General features: G+C 36.8%; 1 non-coding gene across 1 annotated transcript; it reads right to left on the bottom strand.

Annotated features, from left to right (window-relative positions):
* Positions 1 to 1,373: 1,373 nt before the first annotated feature.
* Positions 1,374 to 1,440, bottom strand: Smp_tRNA_01774_Gln_TTG.1.1. Its single transcript has one exon. It is a non-coding gene (tRNA).
* Between the last annotated feature and the right edge of the window lie 5,595 nt (positions 1,441 to 7,035).

Here is a 7,035-nt window from a genome sequence, read left to right as displayed (position 1 = left end):
CTATTAAAGAGTTAAGTAATTCCATTAAGATGGTATAGCTTAACTAGAGAAAAGAGTCTATGGAATTTTTAATGAATAATCATCACATATATCATTCTATTCGGTGTTACATGGACAATAGGCAATAAACTAGGGTACTGAATCATATACATATACTCATAAAGAAAACTTTATATGTCTAACTGTAAAGTTATACAAAGAGGAAACTGGGAAACTAAATATTTTTTTCTTGATAAAAACTAATACATTTATAAAACGTCAGTGACACGTAAACATACGGTAACAATGAAGAATCTCCATGGTTGACCAGGAAATAATTATGATAATAACAATAATAATAATGGAGATATCAACAACGTGTTGTTTCTGACGTTTTACGTAAATTTTCCAACTCTGGCTATTTTTCTAACTACTAACTACTGAATGGAGATTCCGAGTATGAAAACGAGAAAAGCAAATGTGTTTTTCATTATGATTGTTGTTCTCATTATCATTATTACGGATATTGGAGAGAGAGAAAAATATGGTAGTCCAAAAGCTGCTACCACCGAAACCATATTGATTAAAACAAAACAAAGTTTTACCAAATAAAAATGTTAAATAAAACTATTTTACTTCCACCCTCAGTTTTTTTTATTTTTTTACAGATTCCTTCCTACTTTTCTTTTCTCCTAATTCTTCCTTTCGTGTCAACCAGCTTCGTATATTTCAATTTTTTTAACGTCTATTTCTATTCCTTCTTTTTTCATCTATTTTTCTTAAGTTCATATATTTTTAACTAAATGAAAAAAAGGAGTTTTTTGGACATTTTAGTAATTTTATATAGTTGAAATCATGAGTTGATTAAAGCTAGACCACTATAGAAAAGCTGGAAACACTGGACGGCCGTTTCGTCCCATTAACACCATTAACACCGTTGGATTCCGGCTCAGTGGTCTAGTGGTTAAGCGCTTGTCCGCGAGACTGATAGGTCTTGGGTTTCAATCTCTTGGGGCGAGATTGTGGAAGCGCACTGCTGAGGAGCCTCACAATAGGACGAAACGGCCGTCCAGTGCTTCCAGGTTTTCCATGGTGGTCTAGCTTCAATTGGCTCATGATTTTAACCATATAAATGAAAAAAGTTATAAGATGAATATTATCTGTGCTTTCAAATACTGAATAAATTCATAATGAAACGAGTAGACCATATATAATCAGAGTATGTAGGTGGTATAAATCGATATAAATCGATGTTATAAATCTTCCGAAAACTAAAACTATCTACAATGTTATGAGCAAAGATGGACAGTGGCTAGCAGTGGAATCCAGTTTGACGCGCGTTTCGTCTTATTTGGGACTCATCAGCTGAACGTACCTGCATCTCAGGGTTGATGTTCACTCTGGGACTCGAACCCAGTACCTTTCGCTTCAAACGCCATCGCGTTATCCACTCAGCTACTGAGTCCTGATAGCCACTACAATGGTTTTTTTAGTTTGAATTCATCAACTTGTCAATTGTTTACAGTATAAACCTCTTTCATGATCCAATTTATCATTATGAACATGTTAACATCACTGAAATCCACTAACTATTGAAAATTTGAGTTTTTTTGTTCAGATACCAATTTTCTATCATACTAGTCTGTTACGTAGAAGTCATCAGGTTATAGATGCCTACGACTGAAATTAATTGGTAACAAGTTATTTCGTAAAATGACTTATCAAATGACCATGTAACTTAAAAGCTACCATTTTAAAATGTTATGAATTATCTGTTTTCGATGTTATTCCCAATTTCTTTTTAATTAAAGATCCGGTCGTGAACAACGTCACACCAGTTATACCTACCTACATACAACTGTAAACATTATGTGCATTTTAATAGATAAGAACTTTCGTCTAAATTAGAGCGAATAGTTTCACAGTATTTGGGCACCGAGTTGATGTAAGACATTAAATAAGAATAACATATTTGTAAAATCTCAGCGGATGAATTTTAACTAAATCCAACGTTTCGCCTGGCAATCTTTATCAAGGACCAGATTGCAAGGAGAAACGTTGGATTTAGTTCAAATTCATTCGCTGAGATTTTACAAATATATTATTCATATTATGTGCATTTGTTTAGCAATTATGAAAAAAAGACCATATCACATATAAGTATTTTTTCTACTTCATTGCTTCACATTTTCTGGTATCATTGCTATGGTGACAATAGTATGTCAAGTGAGTCATTTCGCCAATAAAAACAACCTTTAAGTCCCTACGGCTATTCCATTTAATAAATTTGAATAAAGAAAAAACTAATAAAAGTCAAGTCATTTTTCATTGATTCTCCATAGCTGCTTACAACTTAAAAATAATAGTGCTGATATATATGAATTCCGGCTAACAACAGAATCCAGTTTACTTGTTGATTCTTATTTTATACTCGACAATTGTAAGTACCTACATCAGAAATTTAATGTACACACTGCTACTCGAACTTATTACCTGTCGCAGTAAACATATGAATTTTTTAGCTGTTAATATTAACTATTTTAAACTAGTACATGTATATTTTTATAAGATTATCAAAATAATTCTTCACTAAATAATAGTACTAGAGAGGCGAATGTTGTTGGAGAATTGTAAGTAGTATCCATGCGACTAGATAATTCTACATTAAGTAAAGCGAAAATAATGGAAGGAGACAAGTTTGGGAACGTATACTGTCAATTACGTGAATCAAAACCAAAAGATGAACTAAAACCAATGGTAGTGAAAACTTCCGTTATTTCATACTGACTAATTCTTATTTCTCGATGACAAGTTTCCTGTTTAACCATCAAACATTAGTTTATTCTCCTTTGTGTTTTATAAAACTAATAGTTAAGACAATAGGACGAAGTGTTACACAGTCTGCTCGAAATATCGATTTATGAATTTTTTTATTATCTTCATTCCACATCACGAGATGCTTACATTGATTATACATAATCTTTTGTTTCCCAAAGTTGTACAATAAAGATATGCATATTTGTGTATATATTCTACAGTATAAGTGTTGTTTACATAACAGTTAGATTTATTTAGCTTTAAATTTGGCATCAAGTCATAAGCATTACTGTATAAATGCTTACTTACTTACTTACTTACTTACTTAGGCCTATTAGCCCCAATGGAGCATAGACCGCCGACCAGCATTCTACAACACACTCTGTCCTGAGCCTTCCATTCTAGTTCTATCCAATTCTTGTTCCTTTTTCTCATATTTGTTTCGATTTCTCGGCGTAATGTGTTCTTTGGTCTTCCTCTTCTCCTATGATCTTCAGGTTCCCATGTGAGGGCTTACCTTGTAACTCAATTGGCTGCTTTCCTCAATGTGCGTCTTATCCACTTTCAGTGCTTCTTCCTGATTTCTTCCTCCACTGAAATCTGGTTTATTCTCTCCACCGTATAAATCCAATGAAAAGTAATTATTAACAATAAAATCAACTTAATATACTTGACAGAAATGTTTTATCTCATCAATAAATATTCAATATTTTACCTCTTTTCTATGTTAGCTAGTTTTTTTTTCTTTTTCTTTTGTAAATGTCAACCTTTATCGAGACATTTAAGATTATCAAAATTACTGATTGTCTAACAACTTCAACATTAATTCAGCTCTAATTACATATTCAAAATATAAAGATCAAAGATTCATCAACTATCAGTTTACATTATACAGTTTAACAGTTAAGGATAACTTTAGATTATAATTTACCTTCGGTTGTTATATCGATTAAAATATAAGTTATTCATCATAGAAACACCAAGATTCAAGCTTGTAAAATAGGAATTCTTACAGTGTGTTGTTTGTCCTTCCTCTATTCCGCTTCCCTTCAGGATTCTAAGTTAGCTCTTGCTTCTTGGTGTAGTTTGATGATTTCTTCAATATGTGTCCTATCCACCTCCAAAGTCTTTTCCTAATTTCCTGTTCAGATGAAAGTTAGTTTGTTTTTTACCACAGTAGGTTGTTGCTGATGGTATCCGGTCAACGGACATTGAGTATCTAACGTAGACCATTGTTTATAAATACTTGTACCATTTCCGTCGATGGTTGATGTGTGTGTAGGATAGAAGAACTAAGTCATCTGCAAAGTCCTAATCGTCTAGCTGCATCGAAGTTGTCTACTGTATTCCGTGCATCACATCAGATTTGGAGGTCTTCATAGTTCATTTGACCACCAGAAGAAAGATTAAGGGTGAGAGTAAGCGGCCTCGTTCGACACCAGTCCTCATTTAGAATACATGTTTGAGCTGTCCTCCATGCACCACTTTTCAGTGTAATCTGTCGTATGGATTCCGAACGATGTTGATGATTCTCTCAACTACATCATAGTGTCGAAGAAGGTTCCGTAAAGTTCTCGTCTCCAGGTTGTCAAATATTTTCTCATAGTCAAGGAAGGTTATGTATGATGACGAGTTCTATTCAATTGACTGTTCAACGATGATCCGTAGTTTCACGATTTGGTCTGTGCACGACCAGTCCTTATGGCATTCTGCCTGTTGATTTCGAAGTTGGATGTCTACTGAATCTTTCATGCTGTTCAGCAAAACTATTGGAAACTTTCCCTTCTAGTCCATCGGTACTCGTTCTTCCTCCTAAATCTTCCTGAATAGAACATGGAGCATGTTTTCAGTCAGTGCTATATGTGACTACATTGTTTCAGCTGCTGCTTTAACACTAGTGATTTGTCTGATGGTCATCCTGACTTCTTCGGTTGTCAGTGGAGTGACATCTATAAGAAGGTCTGTGTGTGCTGCTTCGATATCTGGTGGATCCAATGGAGCTGTTCTGTTCAAGAGTTTCTCGAAGTGTTCCACTCACCTGTTCCACTGTTCCTGAATTTCAGTTTATTTGTTTATTTATTTGAACACATATACATTGGTAAAAGGAGGCACCAAATAGATATGCGCCACCGAAATCATTCGATTTGTGTGATGGCTGGGATACTGCCTGGTTGCCCAAACTGAAGCAGGTAGTTTTCTTAGGAGGCCACTGCCCGTGCCTTTGACCTAAAGGTATAATACACAAGGCAGTTTAGCAACGTTAGGAGATGCAGTCTCATGGTGACCGGTGACCAACAGTAGGTTCATACGCCATTCGTTCCATCATAGTCCTGGAGCCCACGTGCACCACTGATTTGGAACCAGGGTTTTCCAACTCCCCTAGGTAGGTCTTCCATATCCACCAGCTCGGTTAAAGCAGTGGACATTCGCTTTATGTCCTTTCGATTTCGTAAACAACACCCCAGTGGCGAGAAGGCGGTGAGTAGGACTTTCCTTGCAGTTGTTTTATGCACATGGCCACTTGAGAGCAGCTCGAGAGAGTTGCCTCCTCACTCTCGGCCGTACCAGGGCATTTGGGACTGGAATTTCAGTGATTGGCTTACCTTCTTTGTCGTTGACTTGTCTATCTCGTTTACTATACTTCCCTGCTCGTTTCTTCGTTGTATCATGTGGTTGTTGCATATTCGCTTCTCTTGCAGCTTTTTCCACTGAGATTGCTAGACCTTCTATGTGCTACCACTTATGCGCTCTAATGCACCTCTTCACTCTCTGATTTGATTCTGTGTATTCGTTCTGTGTCTTGGGGTTTTCTACTCTTGTTCGACTGTCGTTAATTGCTGTCTTTTCGTTCTTCCTATCTTGAATCCTGTCCACAGTCTCAGTAGAAACCCATTTCTTATGAAGACGCTCTTTGCGGTCCAGCACCTCCTAACACGTTGAAATTAGTGCTTGTTTGATCCCTTCCCATTTGTCATCTATAATAGTTTCTTCTTCTCTGAAATGATCTTGTAAGGCTTGGAGCCCTTTGTTGAAAGCTATCTTGAATTCGTCGAGTTTGTCAAGATGTCGAAGGAAGGCCGTACCAATCGTTCGTGATGCTGTTTCTCCAGTTACCCAGTGCTTGTTTAGCTTAAGTTTCATCTTGGCAACCACCAGTGATCTGGAGCTATGTCAGCTCCTCTACTGGTTCTCATGTCTTCCCTTAACCCCCTGAATGTTCGATAGATACAAATGTGATCGACCTGGTTCTCTGTAGTGTGATCCGGTGAGACCTATGTAGCTTTTTGTATGAGCTTGTGGGTAAATATATTGCCACCGCTAACCATTTTGTTGAATGCACCTAAATTTTCAAACCTCTCTCCATTCTCGTTCCTTTCTCCAAATCCATGTCGTCTCATGTTATCTTCATACCTCGTGTTGTCCATTCCAACTTGAGCGTTTATATTTCCCATGAAGATAGTCAGGCCCTTCTCTGAGCATTTCATTATGATCTATCTCAGCCTATCGTAAAGCTGATCTTCATCATCTGTTTTCGTGATATCCTCTCTGTCTCCCTATTAACCCATATTCTCATTTTATCTCTATTGACCTTATTTATTTTAGTTCCTAAATGTACTACTCGTCATGAGTTTTAAGTAAACTAATATCATTTGTTACGTAAAGAATTTGAATATCATGTACACTTACCACATGGTTAGGACTAACACCGTTATTGAATGTGAATAAACACAATACACTGAATGACCTTCAGATTTCCTCGGGAAGAATCCACTCTAATTCATTCAGCCAAATGAATGATTCTAAAACTACTTCAAATTCTCACAAATGTACCAAAACCTACATTTCATGTGATAAACCGCATCTTCGTAGTTCATGTAAGTTTATTCATGCACGCCGCCATGAATGTGGGGGTGCGGAGCACATTGGGGACATTTTTTATAAAATTTTTAAGTCCTTCATAAGCAAAGACGGATAGTGGCTAGCAGTGGAATCCAGGATACGCGTTTCGTGCTATTTGGGACTCGTCAGCTGGATGTACCTGCATCTCAGAAATGATGTTCACTCTGAGACTCGAACCCAGTACCGTTCGCTTCAAACACCAAGTGAATATAACTTCGCTCCATCGCACAAGCAGGTGGCTATCAGGACTCAGTAGCTAAATGTATGACGCGATGGCGTTTGAAGCGAACGATACTGGGTTCGAGTTCTAGAGTGAACATCATTTCTGAGATGCAGGTA

This window comes from Schistosoma mansoni, chromosome 2 (assembly GCF_000237925.1).
Source record: "Schistosoma mansoni strain Puerto Rico chromosome 2, complete genome".
NCBI classification, from domain to species: Eukaryota; Metazoa; Platyhelminthes; class Trematoda; order Strigeidida; family Schistosomatidae; genus Schistosoma; species Schistosoma mansoni.
The sequence above is the reverse complement of the archived record's forward strand: the minus strand, read 5'-3'. Positions and strand labels throughout refer to the sequence as shown.